At 36.6% G+C, this 11884-nt stretch overlaps 1 non-coding gene across 1 annotated transcript; it reads left to right on the top strand.

Moving 5' to 3' along the window:
* Positions 1–11307: 11307 nt before the first annotated feature.
* LOC118349512 lies at positions 11308–11415 on the top strand. The gene has a single exon (XR_004802469.1). It is a non-coding gene; the product is annotated as a small nucleolar RNA R71 (small nucleolar RNA).
* The last annotated feature ends 469 nt before the right edge of the window (positions 11416–11884 follow it).

The following is an 11884-nucleotide window of genomic DNA, read 5'->3' as shown; positions in this document are numbered from 1 at the left end:
CTCTCAAATTTCGTGCAAATTATATGCTTATATAGGATAGGAAATAAACCCTAATATTTTCATGATTCCCGCACAAAAAATTGCCTAATTTTAGGACTCATCTTGACAGCCACATAAGCACTTCAGGAGTTCGAATTTAAAAATCCATATTCGAGAAACATTTGTAGCCCTTTAAGATAGATTTCCAACTCATCAAGAATTGAATTAATCCGATATATGAGTAAAATGTTACGATTAAAATACTAAAGTATGTCCATACTGTCTCCTAATGCTTTTTGGACTCCAACTTTTTCTCTAGATCTGAATTACTTCCAAATCCTATCATTATCCTTATTTGAAGAGTCTTACACTCTTTGAAAGTTCTTAGGTTGTTTCAACGTCTTGCTCACTTGAAAGTCTTTTGAATTTGACTAGAGTATCTACTTAGGAGTATCCCAAAGTAAATAGAAACTCAATTCAAGAATACACATTAATTCCTATCATTTCTATTCATATTTAAGCATTTTAGTCTAATAATAGGGCATTTGGAGTGCACTTTCGTACACTCATCACCAAGCCATGCAGTTTTCCTTGTCCACCAGAAGAAAATCTACCATAAGAGAAGCCTGCCCACTAAGCCTTCCCAATCTTTGTGTCCCCTCCACCTCTGCTTTGTTTTTGTTGTTCCCCACCGTACTAATGGAACAACTATCTTTCAACACACTTCCATCCAAGCCTTCCTCCTCACCCCCTTGCGACTCCAACAGTAAAGTTTCTGGGACCACCAGGACCAGCTCCGTCACTTCACGTGCCTCCACTTGATCATCACCCCCAGGCTGGGCCACCACCTCATTTGGTTCTCCATGTGACTCTCATGGTTGCCCATCACCCTGAAACTATCCCACCACCACACTTGACTTCACCTGAATATCCCATGCTTGAACGTCACCAATCGGAGTATCCCTCGACAAACTTGAACACCACCAACTTGTGTATCCCCTGTTTGAACATCACCATCAGGTTGGACCACCACCGTTGCCAACCCCTCAACAACCTGAGTATCCTGGCTTACCCCCCTCCTTTTTTTTTTTCGAAGCACGTTGAACCCCTGGGCGCCCCATTCTACACACCACTTCGGTATGCCCTGACGCTGACATTTAGAACAATAGAAGCCCAACTTCTCAAACCAGACAGGTTGCCAACGTTTCTTGTTTGCTACCACAATCGTGAATCCTTGAACCAACTCTGTAGCTAAATCAACCTCCACGCAGATACTAGCACCAGTCACACGAGTCTTGTTCAACATTGCATTATCAATGCCCAGATATCTACCAAACCTGGTAGTCAGTATTTGAAGATAATCCCGATGATACAAATCATCGGCAACCCCAGCAAGAAAATTCATTGAGCTGTCATGGAAGGTGATTACGCCCAAAAAATAACGCAGTAGTTATAGCACAGCTTTGTGGTGACGATTCCATAGAGAGACAAATTAAACGAATAGCAGAAGGAACAAAGAAACTAAAGAAAAATATTAAATGATTAATGGAGGACAAAGTGACCAACAAAAAAAGTACTCAAATTTGACGAACAGTAAAGCATCCGGAATCCCTTGCAAAATCCGGTATTTTAATTATTCTTAATTCATTGAATAACTCAATTGGGAACTCAATTCCCAAAACTCCCAATCGGAAGGTATAGATTTATAAACCAAAATTAAACTAAATGTAACCCTTTGAAAAATCATTCACCACTTTTAAAATACGTAAATTATTATCACTATTGAGAAAATCTAACAACGATAATATACTTAGGGAGCGATATTGCAGCAAAGAATTTAAATAAATATAGATAAATAATTGATCCAAAAAATAATCAAATAACTAATTCATTCAATAGAAAAAGCATGACTGAATCTATCAACATAATAAATTCTATGATTATTTAGAGAAGAAAATATCAACAATGAATTGAGAATGATAAAACAAAAGAGTTTTAGTAATTGAAAGTTAAATATCAACAAGTTCATCCCTAGCCATACTTGAAAATTTAGTTACCCATAAATATAATGGATAACAAAAATCTCAAGATAAAAATAAAGCAAACAACGGCCATGAAGGAAATTCTCTTCGTTCTTTAGTCTGTCCCCTCACTGCAGCACCCCTGGTTCTTCCTTTTTGAATATATATGAGGTGCTGTGCGTCTTGTGTCTCGCAACATCCAAAACTCCAAAAGGCCCTTTTTGGGTTGCGTCTTCAAATCAAAGAATTAATTTCCTGTACGTCCTGCGCCTCAGTTGAAAACCAAGCCTTCTTCATGCCTCGTCCCAAAAAAACACAAAACAAAAAAAATGGGCCCACATGTGTAAAACTCTCTTAGCCAAAATGTGTACTGCGTCCATTACTTTCCAAACCGAAAGACCCTTTCTTCTCTGTTTTTTCAAAGTGTGTACTATGACTTTATCCAAAGTTTCAAACCAAAAATTGGGTCCCACGTGCAGATGTGATTTTTTTCTCTTTTTTTATGCATTTCATTTCTTGACCCTAAATTCCAACAGAAAATGACATGGGTTAGAGTATAAATTGAAAACTTTCAAAAATGTTAATTGTAAAGCCCAGTTGCAAATTATCTCCAACCAAGCAATAATTCAATATTTAAGATTTAAAATATTATAAAATCATGCTAAAATATATCTCAATGTGAATAGATTTTAAATTCAATAATATAAATTATATCTCATTATTTATATTCACATTTTAGCATTTAATCTAATAATAGGATATTTAGAGTGCACTTTCGCACACTCATTAGAAGGCTCATCAACCAAGGAAAAATATTTTGTCCAACGAAAAATCCTAAAACTGCACCTTGCAATCGCACGCCCCTTCCGTGCCCACCCATGAACAAAATCCCTCGCTTACCATCTACACCAGAACATGATAATCATCCATGAAGCTTACGTTAGGAATCTCTGAAAGCCCCCATGTCTTGACAATTGCCAAATGAACCGCATCAATGGGTGGCCTCACGTAAAAATTTCAAAACCAATGCAAACCGAAATTCCTCTATTGCTATAGACATCTCCGCCTCTATAAAAATAAACCCCAACTCTTCATCCACATCAATTGGATACCTCATTGGCATCTTGAACCTCGAAGGATTGGTTTTCCGAGACAACACCTGCACGTGGGTCCTCTGAACAGCCCCACCATCCTTACCACCAATCTCACCCCCAAAAACACCAGTAACACCATCTGATCCAGACCCTTCTGGCACTAACGACACCAAAGGGCCTAGGGGAGCTGCCATTGGTGAAGCCCTAGGGAGAAAACCAAAACGCGTTCCGAATTGAGAGCTTCAAGAAATACGGAAACGTTTTAATTCCTCCTTCTCCTTTTGTAGGTGTTCAACAACCGCCATCACGTGTTTCTATCTTTCTTCTACTTCTGCTAACCTTCCTTCTGCCTTCGTCATGCTCTAATTACGCCCAAAGAATAACGCGGTAGTTTTTGCACAGTTTTAGGGTGTCGATTTCACAAAGAGACAAATTGAAAAAATAGTAGAAGGAACAAAGAAACTAAAGCAAAATACTAAATGATTAATGGAGAATAAAGATTAATTTTAAATGCAAATTAAAGTGAAGTAAAGTGATTAACAAAAAGGTACTCAAATTTGACGAATAGTAAAGTGTCGGGAATCCCTTACACAAATCTAGTATTTTAATTATTATTAACTCATTGAATAACTCAATTGGAAACTCAATTCCCAAAATTCTCAATCGGAAGGTATAGATTTATAAACAAAAAATAAACCAAATGTAACCCTTTGAAAAATCATTCACCACTTTTAAAATACGTAAATTATTATCACTATTGAGAAAATCCAACTATGACAATATACTCAGGGAGCGATATTGTAGCAAAAAATTAAATCAATATAGATAAATAATTGATCCAAACATAATCGAAGAGCTAATCCATTCAATTGAAAAGCATGACTGAATCCATAAATAGAATAAATTCTATGATTATTTGAAGAAGAAAACATCAACAATGAATTGAGAATGATAAAATAAAAGAGTTTTAGTAATTGAAAATCAAATGCATAAATTAAAAATAGTATGTAATGTGCAAGTTCATACCTAGCCCTACTTGAGAATTTAGTTACCCATAAATATAATGGACAACAAAAATCTCAAGAGAAAAATAAAGCAAACGGCGGCCATGAAAATTAATTTTGTTTATTCGTTCTTCAGTACTGAGCCATCTCCCCTCTAAAAAAACCTTCAATTTCATACTAATGATATGCTTATATAGGGTAGGAAAGCAACCCTTGTGTCTTCATGATTCCTGCATAAAAAATCACCTAAATTTTAGGACTCAACTTGGCAGCCAGGTACACGCATCATGAGTTTGAATGGATAAACCATTATTGAGACAAATTTGTAGCCCTTTAAGATAGCTTTCCAATGCATCAAGAATAGCATCAATCGAATGTGTGAGTGAAAAGTTATGATCAAAACACTAAGATATGCCCAGGCTGTCTTCCAACGCGTTTTGTACTCCGACGTTTTCTCTTGCTCCGAATTACTCTCAAACCCTATCATTATATTTTTTTGAAGAGTCATACACTCGTTGAAAGTTCTTAAATTGTTCCGACGTCTTGCCCACTTGAAAGTCCTTTGAATTTGATTGGGCTTTGACTTGCTCTTTTGTAGACCCTGAAACTAAACATAAAAATCTGCTTAGGAGTATCCCAAAGTAAATAGAAACTCAATTCAAGAACACAAATTAATTCTTATAATTTCTTTCTTATTTTAGCATTTTAGTCCAATAATAGGGTATTTAGAGTGCTTTTGTACACTCATCGCACCCTCCAACTTGCTTATTGCTAGTCCCTAGCAATGTTTATGCAAAAGAGATGAAAGAGACTAAAGAAAATACTAAAATAGCCCATCAATTCACATTTTCCAAATTCACGTATCAAAACAATCTAAGAAATCTAATAACTTATCAAGATCAATACACCTGTAGCAATTCATAGAGTGTGTGTGTGTTCTCCAATCCATAACCATCTTACCACAAGCTTTGACACATGCAACATCAAGAACATCTCAAGCAAAATGTTCAAGTCCATGACTCACGGGGGTATAATAGTGTTTCGTGTAAGGGTTCTCTATATGGAGTTGACAAGTGGTGTACACACAATCACATGGAGATTGAGGTAATTATGAACAAGCAACAAGCATGCATTAATCTTATGATAGGAACACTAACAAATGATAATTCAATCATTCTTCCCACAGGCTTACTTGGGTACAGAACGGTCAAAACAAAAGGTTGTAATGTAGCTTAGGTTAGCCTCTATGACAAGAAAAGGAAAAGGGATTCAAAAATTCCAAGTACATACCTAATGAATCTTATTGAACATCTCAATAAACCACATCTCTCACTTGATGTACTCTTCAACCTTTCAAACCACCGAATAACACCTTTTTTTTATTTCATTTGTTACTTTTTTATTTTCAGCTCAACAATTTGGTGAACAAGTATATGTCACCCTGATATTCTATTATTTCTACCCAGTCTTGGTATTTTTGCTTTTGAAGCTCACTCACTTGATCACCTTGTAACTCATGTGCGTCCCTTTTTTCTCCTTTTTTTATATTCCTTGCCAAAAAAAAAAAAAAAAAAGAATTCCACATCTAGTACACACTTGGAAGTAACAAGGGTAGGGAAAATCAATGTATAGGTTATACTCCAATGTTGAGAGGTATGGGTAATGTAGGTATATGAAGAAAAAAAGCTATATGTGTTTCTTGGCTCAAAGTTGGCTACTAGGGATCTATAATTCAAAGTTTGGCTTGAAAGGCTCAAACGTTAATCTTAAATTGACCTTCATCATATCCCAAGTATATCCACCATCATACCATAAACCATATAATGATATTCTCAAAAGAAGTGCCTAATTCAAAAAAATCAATGAGCGCTTATCACAATTTTCAACATTTGTTAGCTCTCAATTCTCTCCAAACCTCACACATAAAGACCTAAGCGAAAGATTTTTCTAGATACATGTGTCGAACCACCATCTTACTACAAAGCTTGGATGAGTGCATTAGAAATTCTATAAATATCTCAGCATAATGATCAAGATGGGTTTGTTGAATTCACTAAGATGGCGATGCATGATAATAAGTACACATGTGAAGGGATGTATGTTGTGATGCTACAAAAAAAAATACATAATTCTGACACATGTAAACGTGCCACAGAGTTCCAACAAACATTTGTAAATGCATAATTTGCATCACCCCCAACTTAAATGAAACATTGTCCTCAATGTTTAAGAATCAAAACTAAATGGAGAGTAAGAGAAGAGGGTAGAATACACTTGATGTGTGACTTGGGCTTCCCGAAAAGCATAAAAGAGACGGCAAAATTGAAATGGCAAAATGAAACTTACCTGAAAACAGAAAATAAAGAAAACAACAACAAACAAAAAGAAAGAAAATGAACAGAAAGGAAAAAAAAAAGAAAACAAAAAGAAAGCAAATAATAACAGGAAAAACATACCTGCATGGTGTGGTTAAGGTTGATAGACTGGGTCTGCAAGTGGAATGTCTTCCACTTCTGGAGCTTTCCTATCAATTAATACTTTAAGGCATTGACCATTTACTTTAAAGATCTGACCATCCTTAGGATCTTCTATTTCTACGGCCCCATTTGCAAAAATATTCTTAACTACAAAAGGGCCGGTCTACCTAGACTGAAGTTTTCTTGGGCGCTTATGGAATCTAGAATCATACAAGAACACTAGAACATTAGGCTTTAATGTTTTTGTCAAAATATTTTTATCATGAAACACTTTCATTTTAGCCTTATAGATTCTAGAGTTCTCATAACCATAATTTCTCAACTCCTCTAACTCGGTCAACTAAAATGTTCTAAGTTTACCTGCTTCTCCCATGTCAAAATTGAAGTGCTTAATGGCCCAATAAGCTCGATGCTCGAGCTCCATAGGTAAGTGACAAGGCTTTCAAAAAATAAGCCTATAAGGTGACATGCCTAAGGGAGTTTTGAAAGCTGTACGGTAGGCCCAAAGCGCATCAACTAGTCTTAAAGACCAATCTTTGTGATCCAACTTGACCCTTTTTTCTAAAATTTGCTTAATTTTCCTGTTTGCAAGTTCTACCTGTCCACTTGTCTAGGGGTTGTAGGTAGTAAAGATCTTATGTACCACCCCATATTTTTTCATCAAAGTTTCAAAAGAACGGTTGCAAAAATGCATACCCCGGTCACTAATGATAGCACGTGGTGTACCAAATCGAGAAAACACATTCTCTTTGAGAAATTTAGTTACTGTCCTATTATGATTACATCTACAAGCTGCTGCCTCTACCCATTTTGACACATAATCTACTATCATAATAATATATTGATATGCAAAAGGAGGAAATAGTCTCATAAAATCAATGCCCTAACAATAAAAAAATTCAATCACTAAAATTGGGTTTAAGGGCATCATATTATGACGGGACATAACTTCTAACTTTTGACTCTTTTCACATGAGTGACAATAGATGTTTGCATCCTTAAACAAGGTGGGCAATAAAATTCACACTGCAGAATTTTTATAGTGGTTTTCTTCATTGAAAAGTGGCCCCCACAAGTTTGGGAGTGACAAAATTCCAAGACGCTAGCAATCTCTTCATCAGGGATGTAATGTGTTATAATTTGGTCAAGACAATATTTGAAAAGAAAAGGGTCATCCCTATAGAAATTTTGTACCTCAGTCATGAATTTCCTCTTGTCTTGAGCACTCCAATCCACCAGTATCTCACCTGCAGTCAAATAATTCACAATATGAGGAAACCATGGTAGAGAAGCAATAGAAAGTAAATGTTCATTGGGAAAATCTTCCTTGATTGGTAGGTGGTAAGAGGTGTCCTCAAATGTGAGCCTCGAGAGATTGTCAGCCACTACGTTCTCCACTCCTTTCTTGTCTTTGATGGTAATGTCAAATTCCTACAAAAGTAAAATACACCATATTAGTCGAACCTTAACATCCTTCTTTGTAAGAAGGTACTTAAGGATTGCATAATCTGTGAAAATAATACTAGGAGAACCAATCAAGTAAGCATGAAACTTATCCAAAGCAAATACTATAGCTAGCAACTCTTTTATAGTGGTGGAGTAATTCATTTGAGCACTATTTAGAGTTCTACTAGCATAGTAAATGACAAACGGCTTCCCCTTTTTTCGCTGTTCAAGAACAACACCTACAACAAAGTCATTAGCGTCAGACATGATCTCAAATGGTAAAGTTTAATCAGGTGACTGCATTATGGGTGTTGAGATAAGCTTGCCAATTAGCTTTTTAAAGGCCTCTTGACAAGTTTGTGTCCACTCAAATGGGGCATCTTTAGGTAGGAGGTCACATAGTGGTCTAGATATGGTGGGAGAATTCTGTATGAACCTCCTATAAAAGCTTGCATGACCAAGAAAGGATCTCACACCCTTTATTCTCCTAAGTGTAGGCAACTTAGAGATTAATTCAATTTTAGATTGATCATCCACTATCCCCTAGAAGAAATAATATGCCTTAAGACAATACCTGAAGGTACCATAAAGTGGCATTTTTTTCAATTCAAACCAATTCCTACTCCTCACAACGAGTCAACACTCTCTCTAAATTCAATAAGCATGCATCAAAAGAAGATCCAAAAAAATCAAGTCATCCATAAAAGCTTTCATACAATTTTCAACCATGTCACTAAAAATGCTCATCATGCAACATTGAAGAGTAGTAGGTGCATTAGACAATCCAAATGACATTCTACGAAAAACATAAGTACCAAAAGGACAAGTGAAAGTGGTTTTATCCATCTTCTAATGCAATTTCAATTTGATAATAACCAGAATAACCATCCAAGAAACAATAGAAAGGATGACCAGCCACATGCTCAAGAATTTGATCAATAAAAGAGAGGAAAATTGTCTTTCTGGGTGGCACCATTCAATTTTCTGTAATCAATACATATTTGCCATCCAGTCATAAGTTTTGTAGGGACTAACTCTCTCAGGTCATTCTTCACCACAGTAACACCTGACTTTTTTGGAACAAGCTGTGTAGAACTTACCCATTTACTATCAGCAATATGATATATGATTCCTGCATCTAATAGTTTCAATACTTCATTCTTCACCACTTCTTTCATAGTGGGATTAAGCCTACGCTGGGGGTCTCTATGAGGGCTAATTCTTTCCTCTAAATTAATTTTATGAGAACAGACCAGGGGACTAATACCTTTTATATCAACAATACTCCAACCTAAGGCTGACTTATGCTCACGTTGGGTCTGAATTAATTTCTCACCTTGAGATTCAGACAATTTAGATGAGATAATAATAGGAAAAGTATCCCGTGGACCAAGGAAAGTATGCTTTAAACCCTTAGGCAGAGGCTTGAATTCAACTTTGGGTGCTTTCACACTTGAAGGAATTTGTTTTTCACATTTCTCAGGCAACTCCTCAAACTTCGGTTGCCATGCCCGAGTGCCATAATCTTGAGTTCTATAAAAAATAGCACAAATATCAACTACATTAGATGGATCACTGATAGAATCAAACTCGGAATTAACAAGAAAACACTCAAGGGGATCAAAATCATGAACTGTAGAAACTCCCCTATCCATGAATAAGTCAATCATTTATGTCTGGTGGCTCTCGTCATCATCTTCTGGTTGTTTTGCAATATGAAAGATATTCACCTCGAGAGTCATGTTTCCAAAAGACAGCTTCATGAGCTCATTCTTGCAATTAATAAGAGCATTAGCAGTGGCAAGGAAAGACCTACCTAAAATCAAAGGAATTTTAGAAGTAGTATCAACGATAGAGCTAGTGTCAAGGATTAGGAAATCAACTGGATAATCAAATTTGTCAATTTGAATTAGAACATCCTTTACCACACCCCGAGGTACTTTGACTAAACGGTCAGCCAATTGCAATACCACAATGGTTGATTTGATTTCTCCCAACCCCGACTACAAATAAATAGAATATGGCATTAGATTCACGCTAGCTCCTAAATCTAGCAAAACTTGCCCAAACTCATGATTCCCAATGCTGCATATACTGGTTGGACAACTAGGATCCTTGTACTTGAGAGGAATCTGATGCTAAATTAGAGCACTAACTTGCTTTGTCAGGAACGTTGTCTTCTTCACATGGTGCTTCCTCTTAACTGTATAAGTAGGAACTTGCTTAATCACATGCAAAAGAGGAAGATTGATTTTTACCTGCCTTAAATTCTTTAAGATTTCATTGTTAGGATCCAGAGTTCACTTGCTTGATTTTAAAACTTAAGGGAATGGTACCTTAACAAGACTCTTTGTCACCTCAGGTTCCTTGGGCAGCTTGGCATCACTACTATCTTGATCATTTTTCATATTCTCTCATTTGTTCGTTGTTGGGATGTTTAATGACTTACCACTTCATGTCACATTGGCATTCACATCTTTCAAATTTTCTAGCGCCATGTGTTGACCATGGGATGCGGATTGAGCTTGAGAAGAGAACTTACCTCGCTCATTCACACTCAAGGAGCTCATCAATTTGGACACTTGGCTGTTTATCTCCTTGTTTTCTTCAACAACCTGCGTAATCAAAGATTCAAACTTTTGGTTAGTCTTACCCTGTGCCTCAATAAAAGCATGCAAAGTGTCTTCTAAAGGACTCCTAGAAGATGAATGTGCATGATATGGTGCAGGATATGATCTAGGGGTTATGTAGGTAGCTGGTTTTCAGAGTTCCAGCTAAAATTGGGGTGATTGCGCCACCTCGGATTATAGGTATCAGAGAAAGGTGTAAAAGGCTTCTTGTACATACATAAGGCATTACATTGTTCCTCATACATCCCTCTCATCTCAGCAAATGTGGCACACTCTTGGGCGAGGTGATCTACTCCGCCACACACAAAACATGGTCCAAAAGACTCTGCATGACTAGCCACGTGTGTTGGCTTTAAGAACTTAGTCTTTAACACATCTAGCTCCCTAGTGAGCATCTCAACCTTAGTCTTTAGGTTATCCTCTTCCCTAAGATGGTAAACTCCACCACCATTTGGGTTTCCTACAGGTCGAGACCTATTTTTGCTCTCACACTAGGTCCAGTCTAAGTGCGAGCTTTTTCAGCAAGCTCATTGAGGCATTTTATGGCCTCATCAGGATCTTTCTGTAAGAACTCACCATTACACATCATCTCCACAAATTGGTGCTCTCTAGGTGTAAGTCCCTCATAAAAATAGCTCACTAAGTGCCAATTCTTACACCCATGGTGAGAACACATACTCAACAACTCCTTAAATCTCTCCCAAGACTAATAAAAAGTCTCATTGTCATTTTGTGCGAAGGTGGAGATTTTCCTTTTTAAAGCATTGGTCTTATGTTGGGAAAAGTATTTATTAAAGAATACCTAAGTCATCTCATTTCATGACCTAGTAGATTATGGTCTCAGCAAGTATAGCCAACTCTTAGCTCCTATTCTTCAAAGAAAAAGGAAATGACTTAAGTCTCACAACGTCATCAGTTGTATTTTGACTATGAAAAGTCACAACTACTTTCTCAAACTTTATCAACTACCGCGTTATTCTTTGGGCAATTACGCCCAAAGAATAATGCGGTAGTTGTAGCATAGCTTTGGGATGTCAATTCCACAGAGAGACAGATTAAAAGAATAGCAGAAAGAATAAAGAAACTAAGGAAAAATATTAAATGATTAATGGAGAACAAAGATGAATTTTAAATGCAAATTAAAGTGAAGCAAAATGACTCACAGAAAAAGGACTCAAATTTGATCAACAATAAAGCGTCGGGAATCTCTTGCAAAAATCCGGTACTTTAACT

The sequence above is a fragment of the Juglans regia genome, chromosome 9 (assembly GCF_001411555.2).
Source record: "Juglans regia cultivar Chandler chromosome 9, Walnut 2.0, whole genome shotgun sequence".
Classification (NCBI taxonomy): domain Eukaryota; kingdom Viridiplantae; phylum Streptophyta; class Magnoliopsida; order Fagales; family Juglandaceae; genus Juglans; species Juglans regia.
The sequence above is the reverse complement of the archived record's forward strand: the minus strand, read 5'-3'. Positions and strand labels throughout refer to the sequence as shown.